Here is a 25505-nt window from a genome sequence, read left to right on the forward strand (position 1 = left end):
GATGAAGCCACCTGAAGAGCGAACAGAGATTTCAGGTGAGCTGCTCGGTTGGAACTGGAGCTGTTTGATGCCCACTATGAGGGGTTTGACACATCTCCCTATTCAGGGAGTCTGCATGCTCATTTCATACATGTAGAAATTCCTTGAGAAGAAGACACAGAGTGACAGAATCTGGGAGATTCAGGGCATTGGGCTGAAAAAGGCTCATTAGAGACAGCACTGCCAAGCAGGTTATAGCTGTGGAGTCTTAAGCTCAGGGAAGTATAGTGCATGTCCAGCCTCACTGAGAAGTAAAGCTGAATCACTAACTTCAATCTGTGGCACTTGATTCCATGGCCATCAACCCCACCGGCAGTCATCCTACCAACCCCTTAAGATTGGGCTCCCTGAATGTGCCTCCTTGTCACCTTTGCCACAGACCACAAAAGACTGTTTCAGTTGATGGATTTTCTTAAGCTATTGCCCCATCAGATTTCTGTGTGCTTTTAGTATGCAATACATCTTGTAAGCTGACTCCCATCATAGAGGATACTGGGAATGGGGCAGGTATTGCAGAGAACAGTTTGTAACACATGGTAGGAAGAGGCTTAAGAGATCACAAATGGGGAAGGAGTAGTCTTTTCTCGGCAGGCCTTAAAATTAAAACATTTTAAAGTATGGCCCTGAGGAAATACATCGTGATATGCATTTGTGTTTCTCTAGGGGACTCCCAGATTTTGAGTTGAATATGATGGAGCATCAGACTTTACCTAAAACAGCAGAACTGCTAAAAAGTTACTGCAGTATGCAGGATGTCAGTACTCAGCATGGTCTTATGCACACGAACTAAAGGAAAAACAGATCCAGTCACAAAAAATGCAGACAGGAAGAGAGGGTAAAATTGGATTGAATGGAATGAAAAATAAATACTATTAAGGATGTATGATTCTGCATGTATGTGTGTGTGTATGTGTGTGTGTCTGTGTGTGTCGGTGTGTGTGGGTATGTTTATCCTTTGGATTCAGTTGTCATAATGAATTGGTCAATCCATATGTTTTATTCTCTCCGTGGAAATGACCACTTCATGTCAGAGCTAGGCCTCCAAAGTTGTAGAGTGAATAGGTATGGAATATTTCGGGATTCTTCCTGCAGGACAGAGTTGGGGAGGTAAAAGAAAGAGAAAGTTTAGTTGGAGGCTCACTTCATCCTATGGAAACAGAGGTAGTTCAACAAAAGGGGTTAATGGGCACTAAGATATCCAGGGCCCAGTTTGCCGGGATAAGGCACCCCCAAAATCCTTCATTTTGTGTATCATCAGACACATTAAGATAGCACAAGACAATGGAAATCTGAAAGTTCACTTTCATGTTGAATTCACATGTTCTCCTTTTAAAGGGGAATGCATAATCATTTTCTGGGACAATCAGCGTCTCAGGACAAGGGGTCCCATCACTGTGAGAAGAAATAGGCTAGTAAGGTGTATGGAGGGACTGTGGGAAAGGTTACAGAGGTATGTGGGAAGGCATTCAGGATACACCTTTTTTTTTCTTTTTTTTTTTTTTTTTTGAGATGGAGTCTCTCTCTGTCACCCAGGCTGGAGTGCAAATTTTGGCTCACTGCAAGCACCACCTCCTGGGTTCACGCCATTCTCCTGCCTCAGCCTCCTGAGTAGCTGGAACTACCGACACCCGCCACCACACCTGGCTAATTTTTTATATGTTTAGCAGAGACAGGGTTTCACCCTGTTAGCCAGGTTGGTCTTGATCTCCTGAGCCCATGATCTGCCCACCTCGGCCTCCCAAAGTGCTGGGATTACAGGCGTGAGTCACCGCACCTGGCTGCCTTTTTTTTTTCTGGCATAATTGACTAAGGGAAAACACAAACATGCAGAAGTGAGGGGAAAGAGGGTGGATTTGTGGAATATAAGATGGTCAGAGGATCCATGCATGGACTTTCCGTCACTTAATGACCCAGAATATGGACACTGTTATTGATGTTTGCATCTTTAGTTGGGCTAAGCTTTTCTCCAAGATTATTATTAGGTGAGGAGCCAATAATGTATGTAGCTAACAGCATTACCAGCGCATTTGGAGCTCATGCAAACCCTAGTGAGACTGTATTCTCCCCAGTGATTGGCACTGCAGATTGTTTCTGGAGCCCAGGGCCCTTTTATTTTCTGTGGCCTTTTCAGCATGCTTTGCATAAGGTTAAGAATTTAAAGAGTGGGAATGGGGCAGCAGATTGGTGTGTGCACTCAGGGCAACTCAGATTGGGAAATGCGTGGGGACTTGCCTATCATAAGGTCGTTTGAAAATGTCTTGCCGCAAATTTAATGCATAGGAAAAAGTTGAGGAAAGGATCTTACAATGAATTTTCTAGGAGGTAAATAGATAAGGAAAATACGGTGAGTAGATGCCAGGGCTAGTTTTGGAGCTAGCCGGTTTTAAACTGGTAGTAGGGGAAGAGCTTTTCCCAAGGCAGGCAGCAAACCAGGAACTGTCTATAATGGACCGGTGTGCCGTGGGCTGGTTACTCTGCCATATTGGCCACCCCAAAGAGTGAACATGGCTGACTGGGCTTCTTCCTTGAATCCTGCATGCAGTTCAGTCTAGTGATTTCACATGAGCTCCACTGTTTAGGTATTATCAGAGATCATGCTGAATTATACAGTCTGTCTAATGCTTCTTCCACTGAATATCCATACACATGGGCCACAGATGTTAAGGTCACTGACAAATTTGCATTTGGCCTCAGTAACTCTGAAACACCTCTGTTATTTCTAGTGTCAGGGTCCTGGTGTTTTTTTCATGTTTAAACTGCCAAGTGTGTGTCTGTATTTGCGTATGTTTATTTCTGTATGTGGTTTTGTATTTTTCTCTGACTCCACCTATGTCTCTGTCTGTCCCTATGTTTCCACACTGCGTGTTTTAATTTGTATACACCTATCTCTACAACTGTGCTAGACTTTGTATCTGTGTCTTTGAACATCTGTCACTGTCTCTCCCTTCATTTCTTTCCTTCCCTTACACCCCTCCTTTCTTCCTTGCCTTCCTTTCCCATGCCCCTCTCTCCATCTGCATCATCTATCTTCCTATCCTTTATCTGAATTTAGTTTGTAATTCTGAATCTGTTGGCAGTGGCATCAGATTATTGTTTTCATATCAGGGTGAAATTCCTCTTATAAAGACTCTCAGCTGAAGGAGATGAGTTCTTTTTGTGAGACATAATGAACCATTTATTTCAAGCCTATCTAGAAATGACAGTGTTAAAAAAAACAACTGGGCATTACAGCAAAGCCAAAAGTCACATGGATCCCACTCATTCCACTCAGTATATCCAAAAGGTGGAAAAGAGGAAAAGCAGGTTATGCCTGCGGTCTCCAAAGCAGAGTGAGAATTTTCAAGAGATTGTGTCAGATTATTCTCCAGGAGGCAGCCGTAGTTCATAGGTATGTGTTGTGTAAACACAAGCGTGATGATGAACCAAAGAAAATGTACTTATCCCTATGCTTTTCTTTTGTATTATCATTTTAAGAAACACTGTGTATATAGAATTTCTTCATGAGATGTCATAAACTATTGTTTAATGAACTCATATCTAGTTTATTCATTGTGTCAAACAATGTCAAGGAATCATGATTCGTTATGACCTGTTACAGATAGGTGATGTGAAATAACAAAATGAGAGCGTACAGAAAGGGCAGATCATGGTCTGAGAATCTCACCAAGAGGTTCAGGTGAGCTGAATGCATGTCAGGGATTCAGAAAAAGATACTTGTTATTATGGGCTTTGAAGCCAAAGGAAGTACTCTTTGTACATTCGTTTAACTCATTTGGGGAGTTTGGTTTATTATTTACACTGTTCTCTCTGCCCTTTCTCACTGTTTTTTCCAACTGGGGCTGTTACTATTTGAAAGCTGGTTTCTTTCATCAGTTCTCATAGGCTCTAATGATGTATCATTTATTTTTATTCTCCTCACACTACATAGTTTTAATTTACCTAATTTGACTCCTTTTTGTTGGTTTGTTTTCTGAGAATGAGTCTTACTCTGTCTCCTAGGTTGGAGAGCAGCACCACGATCTCAGCCCACTGCAACCTGGACACCCCACACCCATGTGATCCTCTCAACTCAGATTCTCACATAGCTGGCACTACAGGTGCATGCCACCCCTCCCAGCTACGTATTAATTAATTAATTACTTTTTAGACATGGGCCCATGTTGCCCCAGGTTGGTCTGGAACTCCTGAGTACAGGCAGTCCTACCACCTCACCTCTCAAAGTGCTGGGATTACTGGTGTGGCCCAGGGCCCTGGCATGGCTTTTTGAGTTTTTTGCTTTTTTCTTCTGCCTCCTCACGTCTTCTTTTGAAATATGCAGTGAAGTTTTCAATTCATGGACTATAGTCTCCAAGCCTGTAATTTCTATCTTTCAGTTGATCATCTACATTGAGATCTATTTTTATTTTTATGTATATGTTTTAACTTACCAAATGACATTGCATTCTTTCCTGTGTCATCAAAAATACATTGATACAGGTAGAAAGGAATAGCACTTCTTTATAATACAATACTTTATTGACGTTTATTCTCTTAAGGTATTGAAAATTTTATGTTTATTTTTTAAATTGTCATATGAAATTATACATATTTATAATTTACGTGGTGATGTTCAAAAAGTCATATATGTTATGCATGAGATACATCCGGCTGATCAGCACATGCATGATCTCAACTACTTGCCATTTTTGAGGTGATAAAACTCGACATGCACTGTCTTAGAATTTTGTAGAGAAAGTATGTGTTATCATTAGTCATAGTCAGCATGCTGTAGAAAAGTTTTTAACCTATTCCTCCTTTCTAACTAGAAATATGTATTATTGATCCAACATCTCAGTTCATCCTCTTCACTAGACACCACCCCACCAGTGGAGTCACTACCACTGTGAGGTCTGCTTTTTAGATTTCATGTAAGAATGAGGTCATGTGTTATTTGCCTTTCTGATATATGGCTTATGTCACTTAACAAAATGGCATGCATGCATTCAGCAGATTCAGACATGCTGTCACAACTGGCTATAGCGAAACTGTAAAGAGTGCAGCAATAATTGCATGCGTGCATGCACCGCTTCAACATGCTGATTTGTGTACTTCTGGGTGTGCCCCGGTATTCTGATTTGCTGCATCATATGGTGGGTGGTTCTACTTGTAGACTTCTGAAGACTTTTTATACTTAAATAAAAGCCATAAAGTTTCTTGTAATGCCTGCACTAATTTACATTCTCACCAAAAGTGTGCAAGGATTTCCTTTTCTCTGCATCCTCACCAGAAATGAGGTGGTTTTTGTTTTGTTTTGTTTTGTTTTGTTTTGTCTTTTGGATAATAGGCATTGTGACTGAAGTGAGATGAAATATCACTGTGGTTTTTATGTGCATTTTCCTGATGCATTAGGGATGATGAGCGCTTTTTACTGTGTCTTCTGGGCAGCCGTATGTCTTAGTTTCACAAATGACTATTCACATCCTTAGTCCATTTGTTTTCATGCTATTGAGTTGTTGGAGTTCCTTATGTACTGTAAATATTCACCCATTAACAGATGTATGGCGATCCAATAATTTCTCCCATCCTAAAAGATGTCCCTTCCCTCTGTTTAGTTTCCTGTGGTGTGCTGAAGCACTTTAGATTGATATAACCCTATTCTCTATTTTTCATAGTGTTTACTTTGCTCTTGCAGTCACTTTGAGACCATCATTGCCCATACCAATGTCATGGAGCTTCTTCCTTGTGTTTTATTCTGGTATTTTTATCATTTTAGGTCTGACACTGGAGTTTGGTGAGAAATAATCTACTTTTAAAATCCTTTATGTGGACATTCAGGTTTTCCCCAACCTAGTTTATAGAAGATATTCGATTGTCCACTGGGTGTTCTTGCTTCTTTGGGAAAACGTCGTGAGCTGCAAACGCAGTGAGTTAATTCTGGGCTCTGATTGTTTTTAATGAGATCATGTCTCTCCTTTTCTGCCAGTATTGTTCTATTTTGGTATGTAAAACTTTGTTATATATTGTGAAGTTAGGTAGTGTTATACCTCGAGATTTGTGCTTTTTACTCAATTGCTCTGGGTCTTCAGGATCTTCTGCCATTTCATAGCAAATGGAGGATTCTCAGATTGTTTTTCTATGAAGAATGGGTCATTGATATTTTTACAGGGGTTGTATAGAATCTGTAGATCACTTAGGTAGTGATGATGTCAATCACATTTAGACAATGTGTGTCTGTGTGCACAGGCTCAGGGCCAAGAGACACTGGGTGTCATCACCAATAGTGAGATGGGCCTTAATGTCCAGCCAGATTTCCTCGCTGGACACACACAGAAGGTCCCCTTCCATTTTGCCATCTCTTCACATTTCCTCCCCGGTGAACCCTGTGTGGTCCTCCAGATTGCCTGTGTGATGGCCTGTCTTTTCTGGGAAGGGGCTGAGTGAATGAGCATGGCAGAGGGGCAAAAGCATGTCAGCAGAGCCTGGAATCATCAAAACGGAACTTGACAGACCTGGGAGAGCCATTCTGGGAGGGTGTAGACCTAGACAGACCTCAGGTGGGCAACTGTGTGGAGGGTGAGAGCACCCTGGTTGAGTCCAAACTGAGCCTCGGGTGGTAGCAGGCCTCAGGGCAGGGAAGCGAGATTACAAGGGATAATGAGGCAGCTATTCCTTGAGCCTGGCTTCTCACCCATTCACCTTAGTTACTTATGCCTCTTAAGCAGCTTAGGGTTCCCCAGTCCTGAAATGTGGGTACTACAGTTCCCTGATGGGCCTTTCTCCCCCAGCCCATGCATGGTCTGAGCCTTGCAGTCCCTGAGCCTTGGCTTCGCTACATGTCCTAGCTCCAGGACCCACAGACCTCTCATCCCCCAGCCCTGGGCTGCTCCCCAGCCTCCTCTCTGTTCCCTCTCTGAGGGCCTAACTCCCTTGGGTAGTGCTGCATGAGATTGAGCCACAGGCCCTGGCTGATGATCTGGGGGACTGGGCAAAGCAGTCATGACAGGTCAGGTTCTGGTTCAAAGCCAATTCCTCCGATGCCAAGCAATGACCAGCAAGGTCCTTTCCCATGATGTCCCACCACCACCCCACCTCAGCAACCCCTCATACCCTGGGCAGTCACCATCAGCCAACCAGCTGAAGAAACTCAGTTAGGTGTGTCCTGCCTGAAACTGGGGCCTTCACCTGCATGACCCTAGAACCACTGGACACAGTGGAGCCAGTCACCCTCTATCCTGGAGCGAGAGGAGTTGGGAAGGCTCATGCCAGACCTAGCTTCCCACATACCACACCCTCTAATAAGGAGTGCGGGGAGGCACTCCTTATTGAGAATTCCAATGCAGTACTCCTTAATGATCACTTCATTGTGGAAGTAAATGTTGCAATGAAAGGCAAACTTCATCCTTCCACCAGTACTCAGGATGGCTGAGTTCCTCCACCTGCCTGTCCAAGAAGGAGAAAGAGGATAGTCAAGGGACAGTTTCATCTAGGTGGGCTGAGGTGGCCTGCTAGCTGGGGTGAAGCATGCATTTCCCCTTCCCAGCTCTCCCACTGAGACGTCCCCGAGCCCCAGGAGGACCTCAACCTGACCAGGACCTTGGAACCCTCCCCAAGACCCAGGCTTCCCATCCTGACCTGCAAATCCATCATGTGGCTTTGCAGGACTTCCTCATGGTTTCTGAGCTACTTGCTCTCACCAGAAATAACCATAACTTTGAAATGGCTCTTTATGTCAAATTAAATTTTTCATTTTTACTACCTCATGTGTTGGATGAGGCATGTATTTTTAAATTTATTTTCACCCTTATTGTACCTCTGTGATGAACAGTTTACTAACATTCATACCATAATTATCTTTCAGTTTTACTTGTCTGTTCCTAAAGATTCACTGAAACTAAGAAGTATATTTATGCTTGTCTCTTTCAGCAACCATATGTCAGATAATGATGCCTATTACTGCAGAAATCACATATACAGGTCCAAAGGGAGATGAAGAAGAAGAAAGCAAGCTTTAAAGTCTATACATTCCTAATACTGCATCAGAATCATAGTGAAATCAAAGAATGATCACAGTCAATTCCATCTCATATTTACACTAAAATATGAAACTTCAAAGAAAAGAAAGTTAAGAACTTTCGGCTTGTAAAAATTTTCCTATATAGATAAAATTATTGGTAACCGTATCTCACTAGAAAATATAAATAAAAATCCATGTTTTGTATATGTCTAAATATAAATATTTTTATTTCCATCAGTTACGACATGCAAGCAAGTAATAAAGCTACAATACAATGATATATAGGAATTTCTGTCTCAAAATATTCAATTGAGACTATTAACATTATGAAACCCATAAAGAATGCTTCATGAAACTACATTATACATTACTTTTTAGTACTTTAGTTACGTTCTAAGTAAATGGCAAATTAAAGGGAATTCTTCAACTTTATTTATTACTAGTACCGTTTATGTACTTGAGTAAACCTTTTGAAATTAAGTATTTAAATAAAACATTAAAAACAAATTATAATGACTGATTTCAGCTTTTGATGAAATCATATGTCTGTTTGTAGTAATGTGAAGTATAACTTTCTCCCCACAATTAATCTTTTATGACACCCGTGTTATTGTTTGCTCTGATACAAACACTGTGATATCTCATGGCTTTAATGTATCCATATATTACATGCCTCCAGAGAGTAGGCTTCAGACAGTTGGAAAAATTACATTTGTGACAAAATTCTAGGAGAGAATGGTAAAATGGGAGAATAATTTCTAATTGTTGGTTAATGGATTTGTATATATTTAGATATAGACACATATTTGCACACGGCAAGTTTGCATATGCACATATAAATTTATATGAGATACACGTAATGTATGGCTTGTGTAATCTTTTAATTCACAATTTTATATGTTTGAAATTTGATAAGCGGTTACCTTAGCTATACTCAATTTGATGGAAAGCCAACAAAATCTCTGTGAACATTCATTTTAATTAATCCAATAATGTTAACTGCTGATAGCTTCATTCTCCTTGTCAGTTGTTGGCAACCGGAAGGTTGATTCTCACTCTAATTACCTCTCAGGGTGAGGTCCACAAGAGACTGTCACCTTGCTGTGCAATGTGACCTCTGACTCCTCTTTTTTCCTACAGCAGTCTTACCATTGCATATTTAATAAACTTTGTACATGGTTAAAAGGATAAAAGTTTAGTGAAATATCAAGCCATGCTGTCAAATGTTCCATTGTTTCTATATCTCTAATTGACCTTTCACATTATAGAGGACAAGAAAAACAATTCAATAGGTTTCTTAGTATCCAGTCCAGTGCACTGTTTCTTACTAATATGCCAAAACCATCCCTTCAAGGCACAGACATTTAAACACAGCTGGACATCTCAAAATCTCTTCTCATTAATAACCATGATGTTAATCACTGTTGCCCAGAACTGGAATCTGACTGTGAAATCCCTGGGTGGAAATTGCTCTAATAGCTCAAACTATGGGAATGACTATTTCTCAGCATAATTACTGCTGCCATCTTGCTGAAACATATCACATTAGATGGCACCTTTTAGTTACATAAATCCTGTTATTAAGTTTTAATGTCTCACATTTATATGACATTGCACAAGTAAAGAACTTTGATAACTTAAATGGTTAACTGAGCAACGGTTAACTAAAACAACTCACAGGAATTCAGACATTCATTTACTTACTAGGAGTTCCATACATCAATAACTTCTGATTAAAACAAAGTTGGGAAATTCGTTACTAAAGTATGTATTTCAGGGTATTTTAAGAAACTACCCATGCCATATAGGATGCCTCACCTGCAAGGATAAAGCTTTAGCATAAATGTTTGAAAGCAAAAAAAATCTGAACAATACTGGCAACATGGCATCCCAATCGTGTGATCAAGTGCATATTTGTGCATCTGAGGAGGCAACTTAAATGATGTATAATAATACCATCTTCATCCACCCCAGTACCTCTTTTATTTAAAACTAACAAATGTTTCACTATTTGCAAGAAAAAAATGAGTTCTTACTCTTTTGTGTAATTGGTATTTCTACTGAGTTGTTTTAATCTTCCTATGAACTGTGAATGCTTACTAACTTTATCTGTAAAGTGAGAATGCAACTGTACTTAGCTCATAATACTATACTATGAGATAATATGACTCAAGAAATATAGATTTGCCTAGATAACACCTGGGATGTACTAAGCAACACATAATTCTTCTCATATCAATTGCCTATCATAATTCTTCAAATATATGGCCACAATAAAAATACATGTGTTTTATATATAAAATAAATGTCTTTTGTCCTTAATATCTCTCTACATTTGCCTTCATAACCTCAACACAAAACACCCATGGAATCTGTTTTCAGCTGAGCTGACTAGCAGTTATTAGGGTTTAAACAAACAGAATAAAGATTTCAAAAGTAGATGACTAGATACAAGAAATCACACTTTTACCATAAAAATAATTTTTCTCAAGTGCCACTGCAACTGCTAACTTGAAAAAAAAATGAAGTCTAACATATTGCAGCATTCTAAAATCTAAAATTTCCTCTTTGAGATCCAGTGGTTCATGCCTGGAATCCCAGCTTTTTTGGTGGCTGAGAAGGGAGGACTCTTTCAAGCCGAGAGTTGGAGACCAGCTTAGGCAACCTAGCAAGACCTAACTCTACAAAAGTAATTAATTAATTAATTAATTAATTAATTAGGGCATCATGACACACATCTGTTGTTCTAGTTACTCAGGAGCTCAAGGTTGCAGTGGGCACTGATGGCACACTGCACTTCAGCCTGGGCCACAGGGCAAGAATTTGTCTCTAAAAAAATACAATAAAACAAAACAACATAAAGACACTTTCAGGTGTTTTTTGGAAGTTTGTATCATTGCTCCAAAAGCATAGACATTGTTTAAAGTTGAGCAGTTCATGAGGAATGGGCAGAGAAAATTGTTTATATTTTTTTCCAAAAATCAGGATAAATGTCAGAATATTATGTATAAATATCTAATAATCCTTTGTAAAATAAATACTGACAAATGTCAAGCCATTATCTTTATAGTCTTTTCCTTCAAAACATTCATAGCTTAATTGGAGAATGAAGAGAAGAACAATAATTGCAATGTACTGTGACAAGTGTTACAACCTATTTAGTAACTTAGTAGGAGAGGAAAAAAGTTCTTAACTGGGTTTAGAGGGGTTTTGGGAACCTTCTTAGGGTAGGAACAATCTACTAGATCTGTAAGAATACACGTTTGCAAGAAGAATGTTTGGGAGAAAAACACTGTGGGAGAAAAGAAATATGTTTTCTGTCAATGATAGAAGAACTAACAGACCATGTGATGCCATCCGCCCAAATATTAGACCATACTAGCTCAATAAATAGTTCTTGAATGAATCAATGAATGAAAGATATTGGGAAAGGGTTCTGGAAGGGATTTTAAAAATCCTAAAGGGAAAAGTAAATACCCTTGACATTACAATTTTGCCGTTTTTGCTTTGTGTTCTTGTTATGATTACTACCGCATAAGCTCTGATTTACTTTTTTCAGTCTTCACAAATATCATGCATGAGTAGTTCCTCATACTACTCCTCTCTTGATCCTTTGATATTATATTTTTTCTCTGATATTCCCTTGTGTGTGCTGGGTTTATATGCCCATAAATACATCAATCGCTCTCATGGCACTGTTTGGTAATAGAGAGGCCTAGCCCCTGGGAGACATGGTTCCTAGGCTCCCATAAAAATTACTTCCTGTTTCAGTTCAGTCGTGGGGTGACACTGCAGAGATTAGAGAACAAGAAGAGGAGATAAGCCAGTTTGTGTCCAGGGGAGACACTGCAGAGTTTAGAGAACAAGAAGAGGAGAGAAGCCAGTTTGTGTCCCTCTCCTTCTCTGTAGGGAATATGTTTCCGCAGTGATTCCATGGCCTGCAGGACAAGCTCTCTGTGTTTCCATTTCCTATACCCTAACCCTAGACTCTTCTAATGCCATTTCCTCCAACAGTCTTCTCTAAAGAATTTGGGTATCACTATTGGAGATTTAAATTAAAACTATTGATATGGAAGGGAGGGCAGGCAAGTGCTGGGTAGAGCACGGCCTGGTCCTTGGCTAGGGCTCCACCCTCAGGCCTGTACTCACTGACCTAGGTGAGGACGCGCACTTCTGTTTTCTTGCCCAAATGTTGCATTTCCGAAGACCACCCTGGCCTGCCACACCTCCATCCTGTGATAAAAGAAACCCCGAGACCCCAGCAGGCATTGACACAGCAGCTGGGAGTCGAGAGGAACCATCGGCAGAAAAAGACACAGCAACTGGACCTCGAGAAGACACTGGAGGAAGGAGAGCACAAAGACACAGGCGGCAGACAATCCACCGCAGAAGAACACGGAGTTCTGCCAGGCTGTGGAAGGAGAGTCCTAAGCTGCCCCATTCCAAGGGAAACCACTTTTCCTGCTCCATCTCCCTTCTGGGTCCCCATCTGTCTGCTGAGAACTTCCACTCAATGAAACCTGCACTTATTCTCTAAGCCCACGTGTGAACCATTTCTTCAGGTTCGCTAAGGCAAGAAACCCCTGAATTGAGATAGCTCTCTGTCTTTCCAGTAAGACAGGGTGTCTGATGGAGCTGACTAACACAAGCCACCTACAGATGGATAAACTAAAACAACACCGTGTAACACATGACCGCTGGGGATTCTGGAGCTGTGAACATTTATCCCTAGACGTTGCCTGGGATCAGAGCCCCACAACCTGTCCTCATTGCACGCCCAGTGGGGGAGGGGAGACAAGGGACGTTTTCTCATTTCAATATGAGTCTGTTTCCAATGCAGTGTGCTTTCTATAATCCTGCAGTATTACCTCATTGCATATATTTGACAAAATAAGTTACAAACTATAAGTAATGTGAGAAGAAAATAAATGCTGGAGAATAAGGAAAACAATGAAACATTGTGTCAGTAAGGAATGTTTTTTACTTCATACAACAGAAAAAGTAAACATGAATTAAACCAACAGGGATTTCTAGTTTTCACTTGTGAAGTAGCCATAGTTAGAGAGTTGCTGCCTTTAATCAGTTGCTCTGCTGCATGGTAGTAGCAGAGCTGCAAGGTAGTAGCAGTGAATTTTTTTGCTTTCTCGAAGGTGAATCTAGCTGAAATTCAACACCATGCTGGCTCCAGTTGTTCCTAGCCAGCTTTGCCCACACCCTGGTTTTCCACAGTCTTATCAAGTCCTAGTTTATGCAGCTATTTTAATAGTGTATGTTTGTTAGTCATGTGAAACAGCTGCCTGAGATTTTCTATGCTCCTGCAGTCACCTAGTATTTTTCCTGTCTCAAATTACGTGCCTTGCTCACTTTTTTTCTCAGGACACTATAGGATGTTCCTTAGCTAATTTTTCTTAAAGAGCATTGCTACACCAGTTTCATTTCCCTCAAAGACTTCTGAGGATTTCTGAGAAACTTACACAAGTCTCAGCTAAACACCTGGCACTAGACCACTGCCCATTCAGCTGCCTGTTCCTGACTTCTTTCGTTGGATAAGATTCCCCCGGCAGCAACTGCATGTGTCCTCCCACCTCCACTTGGTGTCCTAAAGACCAACATCTAATGTTTTAACTCTTAGATATAGCAGAAAGCGTTTATAGGATACAAAACAACAATCAGATACAAAAGATTGAGTCATTCTTTTTTAAACTCTTATTTTACTTTATAGTTTGTCTTATCGGAAATTAGAGACCCAGAGAGTAGAAACAGTGCTTCCTCTTCATCCACCCTAATGCATCTCAAACATGTCTCATGACTTGCTTTGTGTGAGATGTCCATGTATGAGTTCCCATAAAATGTTGCATAATTTATACATGCAAATGGTCCTACGAAACATTACTAATTTTTTAGAGATAAATCCACATTCAAAAGTAAAGATTTTCAAAACCAGAAATAATTTACAGAAATGCTACATATTGTAGCATAATTATCATAATGTGGAAATGGAAATTCAGACAAGCTTTCACATTGTTACTGAGAGTACTTTTTCTTGAAGACCTATAGTTCTGGCTATCTGCGTTCCAGGAATATTTTTTATTATTTTTTACCACCTCATAACCAAATGGCCCACAAGGTTAGATTTTTCCATGATAGAGTGTTTGACTAAAGAGTCAAAAGCTCTTGCAAGAGAGAACATCCTTAGCAATTAGTTGACCAAAGTCTCAAAGTTCCCAAGGCCAATCCTTAGGGTTCAATCTCAGACTGTCACAGTGTTTTCTGTAGAACACTGGCTTTAAGTAGGCAGCAATTTTCACATTTATAATCTATTGGTGCAAAGTCTGGTCCTAAAGTAAGAGTAGCAGATGTAACTCTCCTTTCATGACAAGTTTGACACTCAGGAGATGATAAACTTATAAGAAAAAAATGGTTTTCTCCATTTTCCAGATGAAATTAGAGTAAATATATGAACAATATTTCAAAGCATTCTGGAAAAAATTAAAGAAGAGTATATTAGAAAACAAAACTTTAGCCAGTATCAGTCTTTGACAACAAAGTTAACCATTTTACCTATACAGTATAAATGTATTTACAAATAAAGTGTATGCATAGGGAAATGTTTCTTGCATTGTACAAACTTTCTCCAGTCATATCCTAAGCACTCATTTAAAATAGGTCATTGATTGAATTACAACTATAACCTTAATGCAAATAATACAGTAGAAAGGTTTTTAAAACAGAAGACATGTACACATTTGTTGGTCTTCCAGTTGTGCTGTTTCTTTTGTATGCATGTGTGTATGTCTATGTAATTTTATATAGTTGCAGAGAATTGATTTCATGCAAGTAATTCGAAAGTAACCAGATTTCCTTTGTAATAAAAAGGAAAATGATTAATTGAAATTTTAGTCGAAGAGTAAAACTGTATAAGAATTTATCCTTCGCAGGGAAAAGAAGTGTTGTGCTTTGCAGACTGAAAGAGTTCTTTCCTGAGTAAGCCAGTGTTGGTATGTACTGCAGAAATAGATTTGTTTTGGTAGACCTCTGTAGGCAGCTACCTACAGAGAAGGAAATCCTATTAGAGATAATTCCAAATAGAATAGTTAAATATTCTTTCATTTGGGTGAAGCTTTCACATATGATATTCTTTTATATTCAGCATAATTATAAGCATTTAGTTTTAACGCACTTTCCAAAAAACTAAATTTATTATAAAAATTAACAAGAGAATTGTATATCCCTCATTTAAAATTTTTAGCCTATTCAAATCTAAGAAGTCCACTCTGGAATACATGAAAATGAGATATGAAATGAATAAGAAAAGAAAATACAGCAGAATGTACCAGATGTTTTTCATGTGTTGGATGTACATATGTCTGTTAGCTTTTAGTGGCAGACAGAGTGCAGTCTACATAATTTTATTCATAGTAGATGCCTATGCATCATATAGTCACAGATAAATATTATTTCTCTGAAGATTTAAATAGAAAGCTAGGAAAACACAACACGGCACATATGCTGAATTACATTTAAGCAAAAGTGAATTATACAGTTAAATGATATCTTCAAGGAGCTTCTGATGACTCTCTCACTCAGTAGTTTAAGGATTAATTAAAGTCCCTAGGCTCTTTCAAACTTAGAAACACTGTGTAAGTGCTATGCATTATCATGGTAAAACATGAGTGAAGCATAAGTGATTTGCAGCCTCACAGGCTCTTTGAAATGTGTGTCTAGCCTGATGGACAGTTTTTACCAACGGTGTTGGAAAGTGCTTATCAGATTTGAAGATGAAATTTGCTCCATTAAAATTGTGCTAATCTGCCAAAGCCATCTTTGTTCTATATATATGTAGAGTGATGTTTCTCAAAATAGAAGAAAACTTGGGATATGATTTCAAAGGTTATGTAATAAGGTAGAATTTTGACATCAATTGTAACTTGTCTATTCTCATTTCATTGACTCAGCTGTTGCTCTTTTAATTAGTGCAACTAAAGTCTAGTTAATTTGCATAAAGGTAGCCATCCCATTTTTATACTTTTAAAGACACTCAGGAGACTTTTCACTGTTTCCATAAAGCTTATATAGATTTTATTAGCATGTTTCAATTATGTAGCACTGCAATAATGTCAATTCTATAATGTAATATATCATTTCCTTTAATAATTTTTTTATTTTTATTTCCATTTTTATTATAGATTCAGAGGACATGTGCAGGCTTGGTTCAAACGTATATTGCATGATGCTAAAGTTTAGTCTTCTATTGATCCCATCACCTAGATAGTGAACCTTGTACCCAATAGGAGGATTTTCAGCCCCTGCCCCTCTCCCTCTGTCCCCACTTTGAAGTCCTCAGTGTCTAATGTTCCTATCTTTATTTCTGTGTGCACCCAAGTTGTAGATCCTATTCGTAAGTGCAAATATTCAATATTTGATTTTCTGTTTCCTCGTTAATTTGCTTAGGTTAATGACCTCCAGCTGCATCCATGTTGCTGCAAAGGACATGATTTTGTTCTTTTTATGGCTGTGGACTATTCCAGCGTTCATATGTACCACATTTTCTTTATCCCATCCACCATGGATGGGCTCCTACGTTGACGCCATGTCTTCGCTATGGTGATGAATATGAGAATTCTTGTGTCTTTTGGTAGCTTTAATGATTTATTTTCCTTTGAGCATATACTGAGTAATAGGATTGCTGGGTGGAATGGTACTTCTATTGTTAGTTCTTTTAGAAATTCCCAAACTGCTTTCCACAGTGACTGAACACCCTCACCACCAGTGTATAAGAGTTCCTTTTGCCCTGGGACCTTGCCCACATTCTTCTTCTTTTTATTATTTTGGCCTTTTAATAATAACAGTCATTCTGACTGGGTATGAGATAGTATCTTGTTGTGATTTTGATTTGGATTTCTTTGATGATCAGTGATGTTGAGCACTTTTCTTATGTTTCTTTGCCACTAGTATGTCTTAAGAAGGTATTTTATATAAACATACAATTATTTCCTGTACCGATATGTGAAATTCTGCCCATGTCCTTCTCCTCCTACTGCATGATTTTACATGGATAATGAGTCAAAAAATGTGATGTGCTGGTAATATATTTTATTTCATACTTGTAAAATGTTTTTCTTTGAAAAATACCACATGCTCTAATTTTTAATTTTCTTAATTCCTTGGGAGTGGCAATGGGGACAGGGGAATTTTAAAGCAATTACTTAACAAGGTGATTCCAATGTAAACAGTATATTGTTCATTATAAAGTTATTTTGTTTTTGAGTAAAATTTAAAAAAAATACAAATACAAAATAATATAACAATACCAATTTAACCTACTTAAAAATAACAGCTGTTATTTTTAAGATATTCCATGTTCTATTTACATTACCTCTGCTTATAATTGGAATATAGGCCCTCAGGTTCATTTCCTGTCTTCCATTTCCTGAGGTACCATTATCATGAACTTGGTATTACCTTCATATTTTTTAAATCTATTAAAATATTTATTTCTAAATAATACTGGTATTTTATAACTTTTTAATGTTTGTGTGAATAAGGTATTATTTCACATATTTTATTCTGTTAACATTGTTGTTGAGAGTTGCCATTATTGATGGCATAGTTATCAGTCTACTGAATTCTCATATTCCATGATGTGTTTATTGAAATGCTACAATGAAAAACCTTCCCTATGCCTCCGGGTACACATGTGTGAGAGTTTCTAATGAATATACTAGAAGAATGGCTGGACTGCAGTGTGTGTACACTTTTAACTTTGAGGGGATGAAACATTCTCATTAGCTCCCTGGACTACCACTTTATTACTGTTGTTGATCCATGCTAATCAGCTTAGCATATATCTTAGATTTTTCTTAGATTTTTCATTGTTAATGAAGTATTATTATGTTACATTGATTAGAACCAGCAAGCATGTGTTAAATGTTCATTTTGTTCAATAATTACGGCTATTGTCAGGCCTCTATCAGTATGTGAGAAAAATAAAATGTTAACAGAATGATGACTTTAGTAGGGAGATAAATCTGAAAATCAACTTTATTTTCCTGACACAGTTCACACAATACACAGATACTGCTACTTTTTCAAGGGCAGCATGCTGCAGAGTGAGTGATAATAAATATGCAGTGGGTCAGTAGTGGCTGGGGATGAGTAGTTTCTTCCAGTCTTGCCTGGTGATGGCAGAAGTATCTGACATAGTTTTTTTTTTTTTTTTTTTTTTTTTTTTTTTTCCTACGTGGTCCACTTACATGACACTCCCAGGTCATCATATGGTAGGTCTGGGGAAAATGAAGGAAATAATAGGCTAGATATATGTAAATTATGTGCTGGAAATAGAAGCTTAGCACACAGAGAGTAGTTGATTCATCTGGCCACAGTGGTTTTGTCATCTCTTATATACTTACAACTACCTATTTATGGGCTGTTTGCTAATGACTATTTAAAAAAAATCTGTTTCAGCAGCAATGGCCTAAAAATGCAACTAGGTATTTAATTAAAAACTACTCAGTTTCCCTTTCAATCAAATTATGTGTTGAAAAGTGCCAATAAACACATGGTGTAATCATGAAGCCTTGTAGTCCATGTTGGGACCACAGGCTAAAATTGATATCCTGAAATCCAGAATACAGTGGGCTAAGGGGAAAAAGCAGCTGCTATTTCAGAAGGTAATACTTAGTTACATTAAGAAAACTAAGCCTGAAGATGACATTTTCACAGGTTTAGTGTGTGAATTCGAAAAAATTAAGCATATAATTCTGAGATGCCTGGCTTTTTATTTATATTATATTACTATTTTTAAAAATCAATTGCGTACATTTTAATTCTAATTTTTCCACACTTAAGAAATATGCATCAGTAATTGTTAGTATGTTAGTTCCATTAGCTACAGAAGAAATTCCAAAAGAATTGAATAATGCCATTTAGATGTTTCAAATAGAAAATTAAATTAAAAAACGGTTTGAATTTTTAATCAATCACTGCAAACAAGATAAAGCTGTTGAAATTCTATCATGCCAGAAATAAAACATCGAACAATGTGTGATAAATGATTTTTAATGTTCAGTGAAAAAGCTACATATTGGTGATAACTTTTATTGCTGACAAGAAGAAGCAACTTTGGAAAAACTTGCAAGTAGCTTTATTTAAAAATCAATATAAAATTAAAAGAAATGCGTTTTCCAGAAAAGAACTATGTATAATTATTGTTAAGAAACAGATTAATTCATATAAATATGTTCCAGAATCGTTATTCTGCCTACTATTTCTAATATTTAAATAATAAATTTAAAGAAGTTATTTTTCTCTTTTGCTTCAAGATATATAATTGTGGTTTTAAATTTTTGAAGGGATTTCATTTTCAAAAATAGTTGGAAGATAACTATTTTATAGATCCATTCATACAGTAAAAACAATTTGCCTATAAGGAAATAATATGTTAAATAATACATGATTTTGTATATGTTAGTACTCTTTTATCCTAAAAAAGTTTCCATTGGAACAATAAAGATTTTAGTCACCCTAATTTTACTAAATATCATTAGATAGTCCTGTGGATTGATGGGAAAAAAACTATGATTCCTTACATTCTTGACTACACTCGGTACTTATTATTTTAATAGTTGACAAACTAATGAATGAAAGTGGGAACCTAATGTGGTTTTGATTTATATCCCTGGATTACTAATAAGCTCAAGCATCTAGCCATTATTCGTTGGTCATTTGACTTTCCTCTTTTCTAAAAAGGATCTAATTATTTACCTGTACTTCTTTCTTCTACTGGGCTAGATTGTGTGTATTTTTTCTTGTACATTTGTATGAGTTATTTTGATTATTTTGGATACTGGTGTTCTTATTTATATATGTTTTAGTGATGTTCTGGAGTTTTATAAACAACCAAGATAGTTTTTAGAATTTATCATCTGAAGACTTTCAAAAAGCTAACTCAGAAGTCATTTGAGGCTAAAATGCTAACTTCAAATGAAAAAATTATTTTGCCACTTTAGCAAAACATGTTTTAAAGATACTAATTAGAAAGCACTGAAGTGCTCACTTCTATCTTTTTAATAAAACTTGCATTTAAATAGTCATTTCAACAAAATCCTTTACCCGTACAGTAAGAACCAATTATTAAATGTTGATTACCTAGTTCCTGTACGGTTTTCTAAATATTTTACAATTGTCATTTTGGTAATAATCACTTAGCATACTCGTGAGAATTACTGGTTCTCCAGGTCTCATTCCAGGTGACTGAACCAGGATTTCGAAGGAAAATAGCTACAAATTTCTGGGTATATATTTTATTTATGACCCATGTAATTATTTGAGGATGTTTGTGAAACTCTGATCTGACACATAAGAGAAAGTAAAACAAGAACAACAAAAACCAAAAACAGAACAACAAAAATAAAAAAAAACCCCCAAAAATAAGCCACACACAAGGAATATCGAGCCAGGTGTCAGGAATAAATATCTTATCTTTTCCTAACTGCAGCCTTCTCAATTCATATCACCCTATCTTCTTTTTCATTCTTGGTAAGTACTACAACTGTCTAGCACTTCATGGTAGTAATTAACCTGTTAGTTTGCAATTTAGCAAAATATGTGAAACCTATTTCTGAACATTTAATTTAGGATAATTTTTCTAGCTATACAACATGGGTCAGTTAATGCTATGTATGGCTATAAAATAGCAGTATTTAACAAAAATATTTGACCACTGTGGCCAAATTATCTTCTGTAATGATCCACTGCTACTAAGATTACATTGACATTTTGGAGACTGTACTGACATTTTGAATATCATATACACAAGGAAGATTGGAAAGCGTCTTCAGATGTCATTGTCTATAATGATAAGAATTAATACTCGTATTAACTTTCAAATTTTTGTATGTTAAAGCATGCGTGCAGGTATTGGATGAACAGGTAGGCCACTGAAGCATGGCTGTGGTTAAAGTTGTAAAAGTTTTGGCAAAATTGTGCATAGCAACATCTCCACAGAAAATTTAGATTTTGGCTCAGCTAGGAGATGTTGAAGAAAATTATATTTTTTATTCTTAATGATTCCCCGGCTGGTCCTTAAAGGGAGATAGCACAATATTGTGGAAAGAGGTAGTTTTGCAATCTGAAGTTAGACTGTAAGAGAAGTTAATGATTTTGAGAGCCAAATTTCAGATGTATGAAGTGGGGTCTAAAATATCTAGTACCTGTGTGTATAGTTATAAAGATCATATAATAACAATTGATTCTATTTGCCTTGTACTTTTCTGTAAAACAAAGACATCATTTAATTGTGTTACTTAGTATAGATTTGTGTGGGCATTTTTAAGGATCATTTATCTCATCATAAATAAAATGGTAATACTGGCAGAGAATGGTACTTACTCCAACATTGACATTGCAGAGCTCCAGCTATTCTGTAGAGAAACTGGTGTGAATTGAAAAAAAACAAAACAAAACTGGATGATTGAAGGTTACTTAGTGGCCACTCTTTATTTACTAAGACTGTAATTCTCAGAGAGGACACACAACCTGTGAAGAGTTGGATGTAAATGATGAAGAGTCATTGAGAAAAGGCTGCCTCAAGGATCATCCTCTACATTTCTAGCTTGAAATACAGGGTATTTGGTGCTGTGAATTTCTGAAATAGTGGAATACTGTACGAGGAAACACGTTTTTGGGATGAAATGAAGGTCTGGTTTTGGTATGTGGAGATGTAAGGCATGCAGTTGGATATGCCAAGTCTGAAGGCAGAACAAAGATCTGGCCTGAAGTTGGGAATTTCTTAATGGTCAGCATAGAAAGGGTGTTTTAGCCTTGAGAAAACCCAAGAGGATCCATGACTGAAATCTGAACAACTTCAACACCTGTAGATTTAGTAAAGATGCCAATAAAATACATACCAAGTTCATATTAAAATTAATAGGAAAAGACAAACTACTTAGTGAGAGGTATTCAGGCAACTAGCACTAGGTAGCTATTAGGTAGCAAATTTGGGAAAAAATAAAATGTATAAAGAATCTTTGATCAGGTTTCCAAATATACAAAATAAAAACCACTTACATGTTAGAAGACAATATACAAAATGATATTATGTTAATGGTACTATTTAATGCTAATAGACAAAAATGAAAATTATTGTGAATTAAATCAACAGACAAGGTATTTTCTATCACTGTCTTTTCTTCTCAATTTGTGTGTTGTTTTAATTCACTAAGCAATGACTCCTCTTCTTAATTCCACCAGTTTTTATTTAACACTACCTTTGTTTTTCATATGTGCAATATTACACTGTCCAATAGAGAGGAAATGCAGAATTTGGGCTATTATATCAGAAACACCTTAGCTTTTCAGCTTTGGGCTTCTGGAGTGTGGTTAATTTAAATATTCTCATCAGGCCTTGATTTGTCAGATTTCTGTAATCACTTCTCCAAAATAAACAATGTCTGAAACTGATGTCTACAATTAAATTAAAATTATGCTGGCTTTCAAGATAATTATGTTTATGTAAATTTGATGCTTTTTTGGGGGGGCTGAGGTGGTGGAGACAAAGTTTTGTTCTTGTGACCCAGGCTATAGTGCAGTCACGTGATCTTGGCTCACTGCAACCTCCACCTCTCGGGTTCAACAGATTCTCCTGCCTCAGCCTCCCAAATAGCTAGGATTACAGGAACCTGCCAACACACAGATAATTTTTGAATATTTAGTAGAGATGAGGTTTCACCATGTTGACCAGGCTGGATTTGAACTTCTGACATCTGGCAATCCAAGAGCCTTGGCCTCCCAAGGGGATTACAGGAGGGAACCACCCCGTGTGTGGTTAAAACATATACATAAACATATACATAAGAACTGTTTTCAAAAATTGCTGTGGCCTGCAGAAAAGATTACAGTGAAAAACGTTATCATGAAATTAATTAGGATAGTTAAGCATTTCTGAGAAATTACCTGAAGTACTACATTAAGATTCGTTTTTTAAGGGCACGTCTAAGGCAATATAAGAAATGAGTAAGGCAAGAAAACTTAATGAGATCAAACAAGGATCACATTTACAGAAACATTTTTAGAGTCAATATAGAATTGTAAATCATATGGGGACATTTTATGTAAGTGTTAGCAAATCCAACAAGAAACAACCCATAATGAGTAATGCGACTAATCTGTCTGAAAAAGTAAGCTCATTTTTTTTTTAATGACACAAGTTTTGTTGGGACACTGCAACTTTCAAATCAGTGATGTGAATACAAAGATGAAGTGGATTATATATTGTAAAAAAGAGATGTGCCACATTCTTCCATAGAATGTGTGATGGGTCAATCTTTTTTCCTATGTTTGAGTTTTTTTTTTTAAATAATGGAGGAGTTTTCAAGGAATTTGAAAAATAGAATTTGTGTTTGATCCCTTAATGGAAGGCATGTGCTCAGTAACTATCTCAAATGTGGCACTGCGAAAGATGTGTTCATTTTAGGAGGGAAAAATAGTTCCTTTTGAGAGAAAATACCTCGAATTGAACTACAGTTGATGTAAAAATGTTTGTAAAATGCGCTTACGATAAATGTGCCAGTGTTATTGATAGTACCCTTAATACCTCTAGTCTTTGCATGGAAAAGCAATAAAAGTAGAACAAGCCAAGAAACCATCTTTTCAAAGTGGTGGTAGGCAGAGACCACCAGCTGCTTCGAGAAACAGAAACCCTTGTTTAAGTTGTAAGTTAGTCATGTATTGGATACTAGAAGTTGAAAATTTTAAATTTGTTGCTTAAACTTATGCACACAGAAATCATCCAAGTTGCCAAGAAACGAGGGATTATGCTCCACCATCTAGAGGCTATGCATACCGTGATAATGGTCATTCTAATCGGGATGAACATTCCTCTAGAGGATATAGGTACTGTAACTTTTTCTGGAGTTGTCAAATAGATTTCTTAAATTGTTCATTCCAACTAACGTTCTATCAGGGCTCCAATTTATCTACATCCTCTCAAACACTTGTTATTTCCTGCTTTGGAAAATTTATTGCCCTTCCAGTGTGTGTGTGTGAAATATGATATCCCATTCTGGATTTGAAATGCATTTTCTGCACCCATTAACTCATCATGCACATGTACCCTAGAACTTAAAGTATAATAAAAAAAAAGAAATGCATTTTCTGAATCACTGAATATGTGTATCTGTCCCATGTGCATCTTGGGCATTTGCCCATTTTATTTGGAGAAATATCTATTTAGATGTTTGGCCTTTTAATTTTGTTTAAGTTGTAAGTTAGTCATATATCGGATACTAGAAGTTAAAAATTTAAAATTTGTTGCTTAAACTTATGCATACAGAAATCATCGAAGTTCCCGAGAAAGTAGGGATTATGCTCCACCATCTAGAGGCCATGCATACCGTGATTGTGGTCATTCTCGTCGGCATGAAACTGATTCCAGAGGATATAGGTACTGTACCTTTTTCTGGATTTGTCAAATAGATTTCTCAAATTGTTCGTTCCAACTAACATTGTATCAGGGCTCCAATTTACCTACATCCTCTCAAACACTTGTTATTTCCTGCTTTTGAAAATTTATTGCCATTCATCTGTGTGTGTGAAATATGATATCTCATTTTGGATTTGAAATGCTTTTTCTGCACCCATTAACTCATCATGCACATGTACCCTAGAACTTAAAGTATAATAAAAAAAAAATAAATGCATTTTCTGAATCACTGAATATGAGTATCTGTCCCATGTGCATCTTGGGCATTTGCCCATTTTATTTGGAGAAATATCTGTTTAGATGTTTGGCCTTTTAATTTTGTTTAAGTTGTAAGTTAGTCATATTTCAGATACTAGAAGTAGAAAATTTAAAATTTGTTGCTTAAACTTATGCATACAGAAATCATCGAAGTTCCTGAGAAACTAGGGATTATGCTCCACCATCTAGAGGCCATGCTTACCGTGATTGTGGTCATTCTCGTCGGCATGAAAGTTATTCTAGACTATATAGGTACTGTACCTTTTCTGGATTTGTCAAATAGATTTCTTAAATTGTTCATTCCAACTAACATTGTATCAGGGCTCCAATTTATCTACATCCTCTCAAACACTTGTTATTTCTTGCTTTTGAAAATTTATTGCCATTCATCTGTGTGTGTGAAATATGATATCTCATTTTGGATTTGTAATGCATTTTCTGCACCCATTAACTCATCATGCACATGTACCCTAGAACTTAAAGTATAATAAAACAAAAAGAAATGCATTTTCTGAATCACTGAATATCAGTATCTGTCCCTTGTGCTTTTTGGGCATTTGCCTATTTTATTTGGAGAAATATCTATTTAGATGTTTGGCCTTTTAATTTAAAGTTGTAAGTTAGTCATGTATTCGATACTAGAAGATGAAAAGTTAAAATTTGTTGCTTAAACTTATGCACAGAGAAATCATCCAAGTTCCCGAGAAACTAGGGATTATGCTCCACCATCTAGAG

General features: G+C 37.0%; 1 pseudogene; it reads left to right on the plus strand.

Annotated features, from left to right (window-relative positions):
* LOC134729855 (RNA-binding motif protein, Y chromosome, family 1 member B-like) overlaps positions 1-25505 on the plus strand; it is a 314093-nt pseudogene that overhangs the window by 287063 nt on the left and 1525 nt on the right.

Source organism: Pan paniscus, chromosome Y (assembly GCF_029289425.2).
Source record: "Pan paniscus chromosome Y, NHGRI_mPanPan1-v2.0_pri, whole genome shotgun sequence".
Taxonomy (NCBI): domain Eukaryota; kingdom Metazoa; phylum Chordata; class Mammalia; order Primates; family Hominidae; genus Pan; species Pan paniscus.